The following is a 16,261-nucleotide window of genomic DNA, read 5'->3' on the forward strand; positions in this document are numbered from 1 at the left end:
ATTATCTTATAATGGAACTATCACATTTAAGTTCTTCAAACTTTAACTTGAATATTAATCCTGTCTTTATTCCCAAAGATACCTATGTTACCAAAAAATCTCCCTCATTTATTCCTAAATTCGTTCAAATATATGTAATATCTTAATTCTATCCCAGGCATTGTTAGGTTGGCTTAGAGTCTGTATTAATTGGCAAGAAAGTTCACAAGATTTGGAAAGACTATTATAAAACTGTAAAAATAATGATATAGACAATATTCAGTGGTCTCTCATGTTGCACAAGAAAGTGGGGTCAAATTTCTAATGCATTTATATCAGCTAAAAGTAAAATTGTATGAATGTCAAAAATAAATCCAGGTTGAAGAAACTTGGGATTTTTTCCTAAAATGAAAAAGATTTAGTATAAGTCCACATAGTTAAAATCCACAACATTTCTGCCATCCCTTTAACATACCATACATTTTTAGAACATCCATATCAATTTTAAATAATACATATAATTTATTATTCCTGTTTGGTTTACAGTTTGAAAATATTATTGAAGAAGAAAACATAGATACTTTTGATCTCTTCAATATTACCATATTTTGATTAATGCAGACAACTTTTTTACACATTTGATTTAAAATTATACTGAAGTTGTGAGTACTTAGCAGCTTGTATATCTGTTAATGAATACGTGCTCATCAGCAAATACCATTTCTCCTCTCAAGTTCAGATGCACTATCAGATTTGCTTAGTAAAGTTTATAAAACTACCTTTAATATGTTTGGAATACAATATACTTTACTTTGACAGAATGCAGTAAATAAATATACAGTCTATTTTTTACAAAGACAGTATCTGTTAATAGAATCTTGATCTACAATGGCATATAAAGTAGAAAGCAAGAATTCACATCTATTTTTATGTTAATTGAAAGTTTTATGGATATTGATTGTTAAATTTCTTTAAAGAAAAGCAAAAGTGCCTAGCATATAAGATTAGAAAATATTTGGATATCTGTTTTAGGATGTGCAATACAAAGATGTGCAAAGAAAACAGGACATGTTATTTAGGGTAATGCTGTAACAGGCTTTTATACATTTTAATAAGTTCTCCAGTTACATCTTATGATTTTTTTTCCTTTAAATGAGGTTACAGCATTGGAAAACCTTGTGAATATTGTCAGGATAGTAGAATGTTCAGGGAATGGTGGTAGGCTATAAAGATTTCAATTAAGGATTCACTTCAAATACATACAGAATAAAGAACAGAGTTTGGGAAGATATCAACATTTAAGGGAAAAGAATAGTAGAGAAACTAATTAAAGAGAATGAGAAATTATGGCCAATAAGATGATGTTGGATTAGTTACCACAAAGATGCAAGAAAGAAGAGTAATTTGAGGAAGTAGGTAGTGGTGAACAGTGACTAATGGTCCATAAAAAGGTAATCACATAATCTACAAATGGATTCTTAAATGAAACATAATTGGTGACTTTGCAGTAAACATTTAGTTTTGAAGTGAGGAAAGAAAGGGAAAATAGTCTGCTTATGACAGAGGAATGGGAAGAAAATAAAATGGACAAGAGAGTGAATTAGAGGTGAAGAAGTGGAGGAAATAAGGATAGACCACTTCTAAAAAGTATGTCCGTGAACAAGAGAGTTAATGTAGCGTGGCCATGGCTATGAAGGACTGACTGTAATGATTAATTCTGTATGTCAACCTGACTGGGCCCCAGAATGCCCAGATATCTTGTTAAGCATTATTTCTGGGTGTGTATGAGAGGGTATTTGTAGAAGAAATTAGCAACTGAACTGGCCAACTGAGTAAAACAGATGGCCCTCCCCAAAGATAATAGGCATCATATACACCACTTCATGGGAAATAGATGGGGAAACAGTGTCAGACTTTATTTTTCTGGGCTCCAAAATCACTGAACATGGTGACTGCAGCCATGAAATTAAAAGACACTTACTCCTCGGAAGAAAAGTTATGACCAACCTAGATGGCATATTGAAAAGCAGAGACATTAACTTTGCCAACAAAGGTTCGTCTAGTCAACGCTATGATTTTTCCTGTGGTCATGTATGGATGTGAGAGTTGGACTGTGAAGAAAACTGAGCGTCGAAGAATTGATGCTTTTGAACTGTGGTGTTGGAGAAGACTCTTGAGAGTCCCTTGGACTGCAAGGAGATCCACCAGTCCATTCTGAAGGAGATAAGCCCTGGGATTTCTTTGGAAGGAATGATGCTAAAGCTGAAACTCCAGTACTTTGGCCACCTCATGCAAAGAGATGACTCATTGGAAAAGACTCTGATGCTTGGAAGGATTGGGGGCAGGAGGAGAAGGGGATGATAGAGGATGAGATGGCTGGATGGCATCACTGACTCGATGGACATGAGTCTGAGTGACCTCCGGGAGCTGGTGATGGACAGGGAGGCCTGGCGTGCTGCAATTCATGGGGTCACAAAGAGTCGAACATGACTGAGCAACTGAACTGAACCCACTGAAAGCCTGACTAGAACACAAATGAAGAAGGTCGAATTCACTCTGCCTGACTCCATGGCTGGAAAGTTGACCTTCTCTTGACGCCAGCACTCCTGTCTCTCAGGCCTTTATACTCTGACTGAAATCTCTACCATCTGCTCTCTGGCTCTCAGGACTTCAAAGTATTTCCCTGTTCTTCCTGGGCTTTCAGCTTGCAGATGGTGGGCCTAGGGATTTTGCCTCCATAATTGTGTGAGCCAACACTTTGATAGATACTGAAATATTATAAGGTATTGTTTCTGTTTTCTGGAGAACCCTGACAAATACAGATTTGGGTATTGAGAGTAGTTCTAGAAGAACACAATTTTCAAATGAGTTTTCCAAACTGATTCTCTAGATTTGGCCTTCTAATCTGATGTGAAGACACAAATGACTTTATTTAGAGCAGTTAAGAGAACTCTGGTCGTCCATGACATCCATGGTGTGATTTGGCAGTACCGGTATGCAATTATTTTTAAGAAGGAAATGGCAACTGGTTCCAGTATCCTTGCCTGGAAATTCTCATGGACAGAGGAGGCTGGAGGGCTACAGTCCATGGGGTCTCAAAGAGTTGGACACGACTTAGTGACTAAAGAGCAATAACATGCAATTATCTGCATTTATTCTTCCTAATCAACCACTTACAGGAAGCAAAAATTGTGTAAAAGTATGTATGATATTTTTAAATGTTTTTCAAAAACTAACAAATATATTAATAAGAAGTTTGACTGGTTGGCACCAAATGTCACTGGCCAAAGTAATGAGACCAAAGGACAACCTCAGGGGGAGTATTAATAAAATTCCCAGCTCAAATGCTGTATGAATTACCCCAAGACTTCTATGTAGCCCTGAAGAAGATACTAGTGTAGATGCAGACCTGAAACTGCTGAAAATCACACATAGCTCCACACTCCAGAACTGTCATAATTTAGTTCATAGGGATTTTGATTGTCTTCCTCTTCTGCAAGATACCACACTAGTCCATTACAATGAGAACATTATGCTGATTTGACTTACTGAGCAAGAAGTAGCAACTACTCTAGATCTATCGGTGAGACATCCGTGTGAAGAGATGTAGAAGACAGGAGAATCCTCTTTCTCTCTGCCTGACTGGTTGAGGTTGAACATTGATCTTTTGTGCTAAGAACTCTTCTGTGTTAAGGCTCAGGCCATCAAAATACCCCACTGACTTTCTTGGGTCTCCAGTTTGCAGATGCCACATCATAGAACTTCTCAGCCTCCAGAATCACATGATTATGGTAAGCCCCCTATATCTGAACAAATTCTGTTCCAAGAGCATGTTCGTAAGTCCAGTTTGTTCGTTAAATCCAAAGAAGTTACCCTAGGTACCCAACTAACACAACCAGCTATATAGTACTGTACTGTAATAGGTATATAATACTTTTCACACATATAATACACAAAAAATAAATAAATATTTTAATCTTACAGTACAATACCTTGAAAAATATAGTAGTACCAGTAAATCACCACTGCTTTAACACTTGCTTCTGGACATCCTGGACTGGAAATAAAGATACTCTGACACTGTATTTTCTACAGTATTGTACAGTAAGGTACACAAAAACATGACCACTTGTAGAGGATGCACACACAAGACAATGTACACTAAACACGTGAACCTACTTATGTAATTCGACATAAGAATGCACGTTTACATCTTTGAAATTTCACAACCTGAAGGTTGGTAAATAAGGGACATCCCATATAGAGCAATGATTAAACATTTCAGTATTGAGAGTGGTTCTAGAGAAGGAGAATTTTTAAGGATGTTTTCCAAATAGGGTCTGGGTTTTCTGGAATTGTTTCTTTAATATATTCCTATTGGCTGTGCTTCTCTATAGAACCCTGACTATTACATGGACTATTACATGGTATGAGGTGAGACCAGTGCTTTGGCCAAGAGCCAGATGAAAGACTTATGAGGAGAAGGTGAAGAAGCAAAGAAGGGAAATTATTTTTGGCCAAAGCTTGAAGCCTAGTTGGCTGTTTGTGACTGGTTGTCCATAGTGGTTTGATTTCATAAACTTGAGGCATTTATAGGCTTAGATTTTCCTTCACTTATGTAGGCTCTTAGAGCATTAGTCACCTCGGTCTGATGGCTTCCTTGTTTATTTAATATAACAAGGGGCAGAGTAAGTTCTCCACCAACAACTCTGGGTCAAAGGCATATATGAGAACTTCCCTGGTGGTTCAGTGTTAAAGAATCCACCTACCAATGCAGGAGACACGGGTTCAATACTTGGTCCAGGAAGATCCTACATACTGCAACAATTGAGCCTGTGCTCTAGGGGGCAGGAGCTACAACTGGTGATCCCGAATGCCACAGTTACTGAAACCCACACATTCTAGAGCCTGTGCTCTGCATCAAGAGAAGCCACAGCAATGAGAAGCTGGTGCACTGCAATTATGGAAAAAACCCATGCAGAAATGAAGACCCATTACACCAAAAAATAAATACATTTAAAATAACAGCATATGAGACAATAGTCCACTCCACAGTGTCCAACAAATAAAGTGGCAAAGTTGGCAAAGAGAAAGCTAATAGACCTGTGGCAATGTTTACAAGCTGAAACAGTTTCCACACAGCAAAAGATATAGTGTGAACTATTCTGCTGGGTTTGAAGGAAGCTAGGCTGTTTTAGAATAGTGAAGCAATGATGAGAAAATGCCCAAGGATCAGAGGAAAATGATTAGATCTCAAATGCTGTTAATACAGCATCAAGAAAAATCAATAATGAGTCTTCTCTATTCCCCTTCCCGCAAATATGAGTGGCATTTTCATAAACCACTGGCTGCTTAGCATGAAATTCAGAAGGGCAGAAAATATAAAATGGAACTATTACTAAATACAATTGGAGTGATAATCTGATATGACTGGGAAATAACTGAAAATAACACAACTTCACTGGAAATTTCCATGTTTTTGTGTCATTGTGCAGCACAGAGAATCAGATGCATAAGATATAAAGTGAATTCAATTAAGGAAAACTTAAAGTTACGATTTTTAAGGCTGTTGAGTTTCTCAATGCAAAACATTTATTTCACAACTCCACGAAAATTGTTGTAAAAAGGAAGCATTCATAAAATTGATAAGGAATTAGAGGAAGGGTAAGTTCAAATAAGAAATGGTAAAACAGCCCTATTTCAGTACTTAAAGAAAGGAAATCAATCTGAAATTTACACCTTGGTCACAGACAATCTCAATTCATGCAGTTTTACTTTTTACCTTTTGTCATAGTTAACTCTGATAAAAGAATCAGACTCAAAAGGAACTGATAGAAACAAATGTATGGCTATCATAGGGGATGTGAGAAGTGTAGGAAGAATTGGGAGATTGGGGTTGACATGTATATACTATTGAATTGATTCCCAGGTGGCTCAGTTAGGTAAAGAATCCACCTGCCTATGCAGAAGAAATAGGAGATACAAGTTCAGTCCTTGGGTTGGGAAGATTCTCTGGAGGAGGAAATGGCAACCCACTCCAGTGTTCTTGCCTGGAAAATCCCATGGACTGAGAAGCCTGGTGGGCTACAGTCTATAAGGTCGCAAAGAGTTAGACAGGACTGAATATGCATGCATCAATGCAACACTGTTGATATTATGTATAAAATATATAGCTAATGAGAACATACTGCATAGCACAGGGAACTGTACTTAATGCACTGTGGTGACCTGAATTGGAAGGAAGTCCCAAAGGGAGGGGTATATATGTATATATATATATGGTTGATTCAATTGGCTGTACAGTACAAACTAGCACAATATTGTAAAGCTGCTATACTCCAATAACAGTTAATTTTAAAAAATGCCCTGATGAAGAACAGAGGTTGTGATTGAGCAACACCAAGGTAGCACAACACTTAGCAATTCAAAAAAAGTGCAGCAACCTAAGAACTTGTATTTAGGTTCTTTATAATTATGTAAAACAAATTTATAATGAGGTATAATCCTCCATTGGTGCTTCATCTACAGTAACAAAGAAGCAAATTATCTGAGCTCTTAATTGGTCCCTATGAAAGTTCACAATAACACATGAACAGCTTCTTTTAGCTTTTCTCTTTCCTCTGTTTTTACTACTTGAGCACAAGGAGTAAACCTTCCTGTTTCCCTGCAGCCAGTCATTTTAGAAGCGCTGAGTACCTTTCCCTGGGTTCTTTACTTCTCTGTATTTTGTTCTGCTCTATGTTATACAGTTCACAGTTGTTATCATGTCCCATCTCCCTGTTGTTTAAAATATAATCTGATGGCTGCATTTTACTCTAATGAAGACCTACTTATATTAATGTAAACTCACTTGTACTTTAAATTGCCTATGATCTCCTCTAGTTGTGTGCTATTATCAAACACATATTACTGTAGAATTTAAGTTCCTACCAGGCACACAAGTACTGCTATGACATTTACAATAATCCATTTATTTACTCTCCAATTTCTTAAGTATCAAAATAACCCTATGATTTACAAGTAAGGAAATCAATTTGGGTTATTTTCCCTTATGTTTCCCAGAGGAAAGAAAAACTAACCACTTACAAATAGCATGTGTGGTAGCTTATTGTATAGCACACAATTTGTGCAATTTTTTTTTAAACACTGATTCAAGCCATTATTATTTCCATAGATTTCAAACAATAAGTGACCAAACTCTCCAGGTTAGGTTTTTCGAATGGCTCTTCACTAGACTGTAATACAGATTATTGATAAAGAATGGGAAGTCAGAAAAGTGACTAAAATTTGACAGACCGGTTCATACTTTTAGAATTCATGTTTGAAACTGTAGTCTGAATCAGATCCCTGCATCTCTTTCCTGAACCATTCATCATTTTTCAAAGAACTGGGGAAGAAGGGGTTGTTTTTATTTGTGCTTCTGTCTTTTTTTTTTTTTTTAATAACACCAGGAATCTCTATAGTTCTGTATTTAAATGACTTGAAAGAAGTATTGAGAAGCTAGGAACTTCTGGGCAAATTTCTAGAAAACCTCAACTAACACATTCAGCACCCTGGGGTGTTTGCTCCTCTAAATAGTGGCCTGAATCTGTTACACCCCAGAAGCATAGATGTGAAAATACAAAAGCCAATAACGGTGCTTTGACAGTGGAAACACAGACAATGGAAACAAACAAACAAACAATAAACACGGGGTGGTGGATGGGGGAAGGGTGTATGAAGTAGAATCTTGGAATTTTAACAACTCTCTCCCTCAGTCACATGTCAAAAAGCCAGCAGTTGTATGGTTACAGACTAGTGTTTTCACAACCAATCCAGTTACTGCTGCTGCAACCAGATTGAAAACAGTGGCTGTGCTGCAGGCTTAATAACCATTAAGATATGATAGTTATATTATGGATCTGAAAGATGTCATTTAAAGCGTATTTGTTGAAGTTGAACTGCAAGCACTGCATTTTCTAACAAAATGTGTACATCCATTTTATTTATAAATACGTGTACATAGTATTTAGATTTAGGTCCTGAATTTTTCTTTTCCTTTTTTGGTAGGAAGAATCCAAAACACCAAACGCCAGTGTAAGAACTTAGTTTTATTCCTGCAGTGAGAGGAAGCTACCTATTTTCTACATGTAAAATACAATGTATGTCCTATCACAGTGCTACGAGGGAACCATCCCTGAAAATTATGGCAAAAGAGGAGGAAAAAGGATTTTGGAATCCACAAACTGTTGCTGTTGTTGTTAACTGTTCAGTTGCTCAGTTGTATCTGACTTTTTGCAACCCCATGGACTGCAGCACGTCAGGCTTCCCAGTCCTTCAAATTCATGTCTCCCAGACCTTGTTCAGATTCATGTCTATTGAGTCAGTGATGACATCCAACGATGTCATCCTCTGTCATCTCCTTCTTTCTGCAATCTTTCCCAGTATCAGGGTCTTTTCTAATGACTCAGCTCTTCTCAGCAGGTGGCCAAAATATTGGAGCTTCAGCTTTAGCATCAGTCCTTCTAATGAATAATCAGGAATGATTTCCTCTAGGATTGACTGATTTGATCTCCTTGCAGTCCAAGGGACTCTAGAGTCTTCTCCAACACTATAGTTCAAAGGGATCAATTCTTCAGTGTTCAGTCTTCTTTTTGGTCCAACTCTCACATCTATGCATGACTACTAGGAAAACCATAGCCTTGACTAGAAGGACTTCTGTCCACAAAGTAATGTCTCTGCTTTTTAATACTCTGTCTGGGTTTGTCTGGGTTGAAATGATGGGGAATTTGGTCCCGTCACTTCATGGCAAACATATGGGGAAACAGTAGAAAACCTTATTTTTGGAGGTTCCATAATCACTGGATATGGTGACTGCAGCCATGAAATTAAAATATACTTACTCCTTGGGAGAAAAGTCATGACCAAACTAGAAAGCATATTAAAAAGAACAGACATTATTTGGCCAACAAAGATCTGTCTAGTCAAGGCTATGGTTTTTTCAGTTGTCATGTTTGGATGTGAGAGTTGGATTATAAAGAAACCTAAGTGCTGGAGAATTGATGCTTTTGAACTGTGGTGCTGGAGAAGACTCTTGAGTCCCTTAAATAGCAAGGAGATCCAACCGGTCCATCCTCAAGCAAATCAGTCCCCAATATTCATTGGAAGGACTGATGTTGAAGTTGAAACTCAAATATTTGGCCATGTGATGCAAAGAACTGACTCATTAGAAAAGACCCTGATGCTGAAAAAGATTGAAGGCAGGAGGAGAAGGGGATGACAGAGAATGAGATGGTTGGATGGCATCACCAACTCAATGGACATGAGTTTGAGTCAACTCTGGGGGTTGGTGATGGACAGGGAAGCCTGGTGTGCTGCAGTCCATGGCGTCACAAAGAGTCTGACACAACTGAGCTGAACTGAACTGGGTTTGTCACAGCATTTTCTTCCAAGGAGCAAATGTCTTTTAATTTCATGGCGCAGTCACAATCTGCAGTAATTTTAGAGCCCAAGAAAATAAAATCTGTCACTGTTTCCATTTTCTCCCCATCTATTTGCCATGAAGAGATGAAACTGGATGCCATGATCTTCATTTTCTGAATGTTGAGTTTTAAGCCAACTTTTTCACTCTCCTCTTTCACTTTCATCAAGAGGCTCTTAAGTTCCTCCTCACTTTCTGCCATAAAGAGGGTTTCTTCTGCATATCTGTGGTTATTGATATTTCTGCTGACAATCTTGATTCCAGCTTGTATTTCATCCAGCCTGGCATTTCACATGACTTACTCTGCATATAAATTAAATAAACCACAAACTGTGGCTAAGCTAATTAAGAGTTCCTATGGGGACTTCCTCGTCAATCCAGTGGTAAAGACTCCATGCTTCCACTACAGGGGATCTGGGCTTTGATCCTTGGTTGGGAACTAAGAATGTCATGCAATGAAAAAATAAGGAAGTTTCTTGAACTGAATAAAATGTAGCAGATTAACTTTAAAATTATTTTTAAAAAATGTTCCTATGGCTCAGTTTTCTCCTCTGTAAACTGGGAAAACAGCCTACCATCACAAGATTTGGTATGGATTAATGAATACCTATGACCCATTTAAAAAACATGTGACAGATTATACTCAAAAAAAATAAATGTGACTATTAGTATCTTAAAATAATTATCTTTATTCATTTAATTTAAATTATTTTTTCTCTTTTTTCCTTAAAAAATGACTTTTAAATTATTAGTTTATATATGATCTCTATTTATTCATCTTACATTTCAGTTCAGTTCAGTTGCTCAGTTGTGTCTGAATCTTTGAGGCCCCATGGACTGCAGCACGCCAGGCTTCCCTGTCCATCACCAACTCCCAGAGCTTGCTCAAACTCATGTCAGTTGAGTCGCTGATGACATCCAACCATGTCATCCTCTGACATCCCCTTCTTCTCTTACCTCAATTATCTTACATTTGGTCTTTCTTAATTTTAATTTTGTAATAATTTCAAATTCAGAGAAGAATGGCAAGAATATTATTAAGAACATTCATACATTTTTCACTCAGATTTATCAGTTGTTAACATTTTACACTTACTTTAATACTTAATATCACTTTCTATCAAACATACTCACACACATACACACCCCTGAACATTTTTGACCAAGTTTCACATTATCACACACTGTATTTCTAAGTGGGTTGAGTAAGACAAAATTGCCTATGTTATTTCTGGCTTTGCCCACTTGAGGCTTGAAACAAAGGTTTCTCAGTAGTGAGTGTATCCACTCTTTTACAAAAATCTTAAATTCAGGAATCTTCCATGCCAGACCTCATTTCATAAACACACTATATATTAATCATGTAAGTAAGCAACACATTGAATTATGTATAGGTACATATTGCTATAATGTGGATAAAATATTGAAATCATGAGTTTAAACTGATATTTTGTTTTGTTTTGTTTTTAAAATTTATCTGTTTTATTTTTTATTATTATTATTATTATTTTTACTTTACAATATTGTATTGGTTTTGCCCTACATCAACATGAATCTGCCATGGGTATACACGTGTTCCCCATCCTGAACCCCCCTCCCACCTCCCTCCCCGTACCATCCCTCTGGGTCATCCCAGTGCACCAGTCCCAAGCATTCTGTATTATGCATCTAGCCTGGACTGGCGATTCGTTTCTTATATGATATTATACATGTTTCAATGCCATTCTCCAAAATCATCCCACCCTCTCCCTCTCCCACAGAGTCCAAAAGACTGTTCTATACATCTGTGTCTCTTTTGCTGTCTCACATACAGGGTTATCCTTGCCATCTTTCTAAATTCCATATATATGCGTTAGTATACTGTATTGGTTGGAGAAGGAAATGGCAACCCACTCCAGTGTTCTTGCCTGAGAATCCCAGGGATGGGGGGACCCTGGTGGGCTGCCATCTGTGGGGTCGCACAGAGTCAGACACAACTGAAGTGACTTAGCAGCAGCAGCAGCAGCATACTGTATTGGTGTTTTTCTTTCTGGCTTACTTCACTCTGTATAATAGGCTCCAGTTTCATCCACCTCATTAGAACTGATTCAAATGTCTTCTTTTTAATGGCTGAGTAATACTCCATTGTGTATATGTACCACAGCTTTCTAATCTAAGACCACAGAATCCTTTCTTGCCTTTCTCATTACACACTTTTTACTCACTTGTATAGTGAGATCCATGGCCCCTAATAACACCAATATATTCATTCATTTTCTACATCCTACAGTACTGCCCGAATGGTGACAGAACTTCCATATCCCAAATACCATGATAAACAAGCTATTAAATAGAAATGAAGATTGTTTACTGTTATATATTTTTTCTTTCCAGTGAGAATAGAGAATCAAAATATTGGGTTCAAATTTACTTGGATTAGCCATTCATTTTCTAAATATTTTTTATTTGAAATAATTATAGATTCACAGGAAGTTGCATGAATAGTATACAGATTCTTATATGCTCTTCTCCCCAAAGTTCTATCTATATATAGCCAGAAAAGTCACTACTGGTGTAGCACTGTGAACCAGACAACAGGCCTTAATCAACTTTCATCAGCTTCTATGTGCATTCAATTTACACATTTCCTTTGTCTTTTTTTCTACCACTCTTCACAGCATTTGGGATCTTATTTCCCTGACCAGGGATTGAACCCACATCCCCTGGTTTGAGAGTGTGGAGTCTTAACCACTGCACCGCCAGAGAAGTCCCGTGCACATTTACTTTTAAGACACTAGCAATCTGACATCTACCCTTAAATGCAATTACTTTTTCCGGAGGTCATCCTTAACTTTCTGGGTAGGGACTAGTGGAATAGATACATACTTTTCAGTCTATATTTAATTGATGTTTATATTTGATACTCTTAAATCCTCCTTTAGATCCTGCTTTTCTTTAGTTTCTGAGACATTGCTTCTCTTTTCCAGATTCTCTGTCTCAGTCTTTTTCTAAGTGTCTCTGCCTTAACCCCTTAAATGTCAGGATCTCTCCAGTTTGCATCTTTATTTATTTATTTTTTTATTCTACTGGCACAGAGTAGAAGCTCAATACATGATGACTGAATAAGTGAGTTGAAGAATGTGTTTTAAAGAGACACTATTTCAGCATATTTACAGCTATAGTTTAAGTTTTTTAATAAATATTTCAAACACCAGTAACACTATCCTAATATTAAAATACAATTCTCAAAGTTAGAGATTATGGGATGAACAGATACTAGAAGAAAATTTTTTCATTCAATACTTCTAATTTTGAGCTTTCTTCATAGAAACTTGATTATACAGCCATGTGAAATGGTTTCGATTCTCTCAACATCACTGTGTTAAGGTTTCTGTTATTCTGGTTTATTTAGCCATTGGTTTTTAAGCATCATCTATCTAAATTCTGTCTGGTTTCATTTGTACTATAATGGAAAAGAGAATGAATAACAAAGAGGAGCAAAGTGAAAAGCTAGGAGAGACCAGAAACCATCTTTGTGATTAGTTCAGAGTCAGAATCATTTTATAATCTGAAAACTAACAATTCTCTCTCGAAATATGTGGTAAACTGCGTGATTATGAAAGTACTTAGAGCAGGTACCATGTACACTCTTATCTACTTCACCTAACAATATCATTACATCTTAAATATTAGAATGTTATTTATATAATTTTTAATATAAATGATCTGCTACTGATTTAAAATAAACTATTCATGCTGATTTGATACAGCGATGAAATGAAGCCCTGTGGTTCTTACAGAATATTATATTTTAATAAAAAGAGCTGATTTAGTAAAGTAATAGTTTGCTAAACAAATATAAAAGGAAACCATTTCATATAGCCATTAAAGGGGAAAACATATCAAAATTAATGTATTTATTTCTTCTGCATAATAGAAAACAATGGAATAGGACTTGGAATACCACCTGCATAACGGCACAAGTGAAGCAAAGGTATCAACTGTAAGTTCCTTTTCAGTTATCGGGTTAAAAATGTGAACAAAGAAAGTAGGTATATGAAACAATACAAACAAACATTTATTTTGACTATTTTAAAAATGAAAATATGTTAGAGAAAGACATAAGTAACTTCATATTAGAGGGCATATAGCTCAAAATGTCCAAATACAAGGAGCTTTGTAAAAGCATACAAAAAGAGAAAAAAAAATGTAATAAAGCTTTACTGTGGAAATGGAGCTGTTGACAGGCATTCTGTAACATACTCGTTTTTCAGTGTGAATTGGATCATATACATTGGATAAATAAGAGACTCATATCAGCAAATACATGCTCATTTATACACAATTTTCCCCAGCTAATGTTTTGAAGCAACCCTTCAAAATACTGAAAATCCCACAGAGGTCCCTTCCTTTGGTATAAGAAGTAGATGCTTGACAGGCTTTGAAACTGCTAAACTCTCCAGTGTATCTTGGGACTATTCATGTGTCGAGAGAAGCTTAAGAGCATATTGCCCTTTATTTTAAAATAATGGTTAATAAAAATGTCTTCTCCAAAATTTATTTATTAACTTCGATAAAACCATTCCCTCTATAGGGAAAAAAGACATTATCTGGAATTCTTACTTACCAGGAAGCACAAATCTCATGTTTAAAGCCACAAAAGATTGTCATTCCAGGGGCAAATTCCAGTAGAGATTTAATTATACTAAATAAATTTATTTAGTATTGGGATCGTTATTGTTTTTTTTAAGGCTCTATCACCAGGAACTGGATTTTGGGTTATTGGCACCAAATTTATTATTCCCATAGCCCTATTATTTTTAGTGAATGATTTTTACAGACAAAGGTTTTCAGGAACCCATATATAGTAGAAAATTATGATCTGTCTTATGAATGTCACATGTCTTAAATTGTAATAGGTGAAGATAGGAGTCAAAAAATATCTGCAGTGTCAAAACATAAGTATTCCAAGAAACATGTTAAACAAAATTAAAAAGTTTAATAACAAGTAGATAATAGCATGAATTTCTTGAACTTAGACAAAAGTGAAGTTGTTCTTTCTTTGAGTTGTAATGGTCTAGCCTCTGAAATTTATTTCTAAATATTTCAATGGCAGTAACCTTGCTTTTTTCTTTCCTACCCCTGTGTATTTTTCTCTCATTCTACACACTAAGTATTCAATAAGTGCTTGAGAATATTCAATTAAGTTTCAGGTAACTTATGAAAGAATATATTGGAAAGTTATACTATATTCAGAATCATGTTTTTACTTAGTATTTAACCCAATTTTCCCATTCCTATGGCTCTGGTAACAACAACAGAAGCAACAAAATTTCCAGAGGAAAAAGTTGTGTATAAAATATATGAGTTGAAACATTATTTGAAAATATATTCAAATATGCAACAGCTATAATAAAAATGTTAAAAATGTTTAGCAAGTTACTATATGTCAAAATAGTAAAATACTTGCTTGTTAAAATGATTATTATAATATACCAAAATACTAAATATTTTCAGAAATAATATCAAGGAGGCAAAGCAGTACCCTGAATGGTATTCTAATGATAGTTTTATTGTGCACTTAGAAAAGATACAAAGAACATATGCCAAATTTAAAACGCTTTATGTATTAAAATTTTAATGATTTTATTTCACATTTTTATCTTTTTGTACACTGTACCTTGAATAATTTTAAAATAAAGCTAAAATAATTTTAAGTTGCAAAGTTGATATTTTGCTAACTTTGACAAAAACTTATCAGTTTTAAAATTTTTTTTAAATCCAAAATAAAATGCTGTAGTGAACTACATTTGGATTTATGGTAGCTATTAGAAAGGTAAGCAAACAGAATAGATCTGGATAGATGAGAGATAATTCTCCATAAGTCATGCTTTCTTAATTTTCTACAGATAATGTACTCTCGAAATTCTGAAAGTTTATGTTTACTACATAAAATGATAATTATCAAAACAGATAAGGTTCTCATGAGTTTTACCTTTTTATGCATTTTAATGAATAGTAGTATTGTAAGGTGTCATATGACTAACGGCTTATTTTAATTATTATAACAACATCCCATTTAAAACAGTCTTAAATGATGCATTTTTAAGTTTATAAGAACTACAATTATTTCTTCATATTGAACATTTTAGAAATTCCATTTTTGACCACTTTTCTATTACTCATTTTTTTTTGGTATAATTTAACCAATCTCTGTCATTTCTCAGTCATTGTATAGAGCATGTTGTTGTTGTTCAGTCACGAAGTTATGTCCAACTCTCTAACCCCATGGACAGCAGCATGCCAGGCTCCCCTGCCCTTCACCATCTCCCGGAGTTTGCTCAAACTCATATCCATTGAGTTGGTGATGCCATCCAACAATCTCATTCTCTGCTGCCCCCTTCTCCTTTTGTCTTCAATCTTTCCCAGCATCAGGGTCTTTTCCAGTGAGTTAGTTCTTCGCATCAGGTGGCCAAAGTATTGGAGATTCAGCTTTAGCGTCAGTCCTTCCAATGAATATTCAGGGTTAATTTTCTTTAGGATTGCCTAGTTTGATCTCTTTGCAGCACTAGGGACTCTCAAGAATTCTCCAGCAACACAATTTGAAAGTACCCATTCTTCAGCACTCAGCCTTCTTCATGGTCCAGTTCTCATATCTGTACATGACTACTGGAAAAAATATAGCTTTGACTACACAGACCTTTCTATGCAAAGTGATGTCTCTGCCTTTTAATACGCTGTTTAGGTTTGTCATAGCTTTCCTTCAAAGGAGAAAGCGTCTTTTAATTTCACGACTGCAGTGATAATCCATAGTGATTTAGGAGCCTAGTATAATAAAAACTG

Source organism: Bos javanicus, chromosome 16 (genome assembly GCF_032452875.1).
Source record: "Bos javanicus breed banteng chromosome 16, ARS-OSU_banteng_1.0, whole genome shotgun sequence".
In the NCBI taxonomy this organism is placed as follows: domain Eukaryota; kingdom Metazoa; phylum Chordata; class Mammalia; order Artiodactyla; family Bovidae; genus Bos; species Bos javanicus.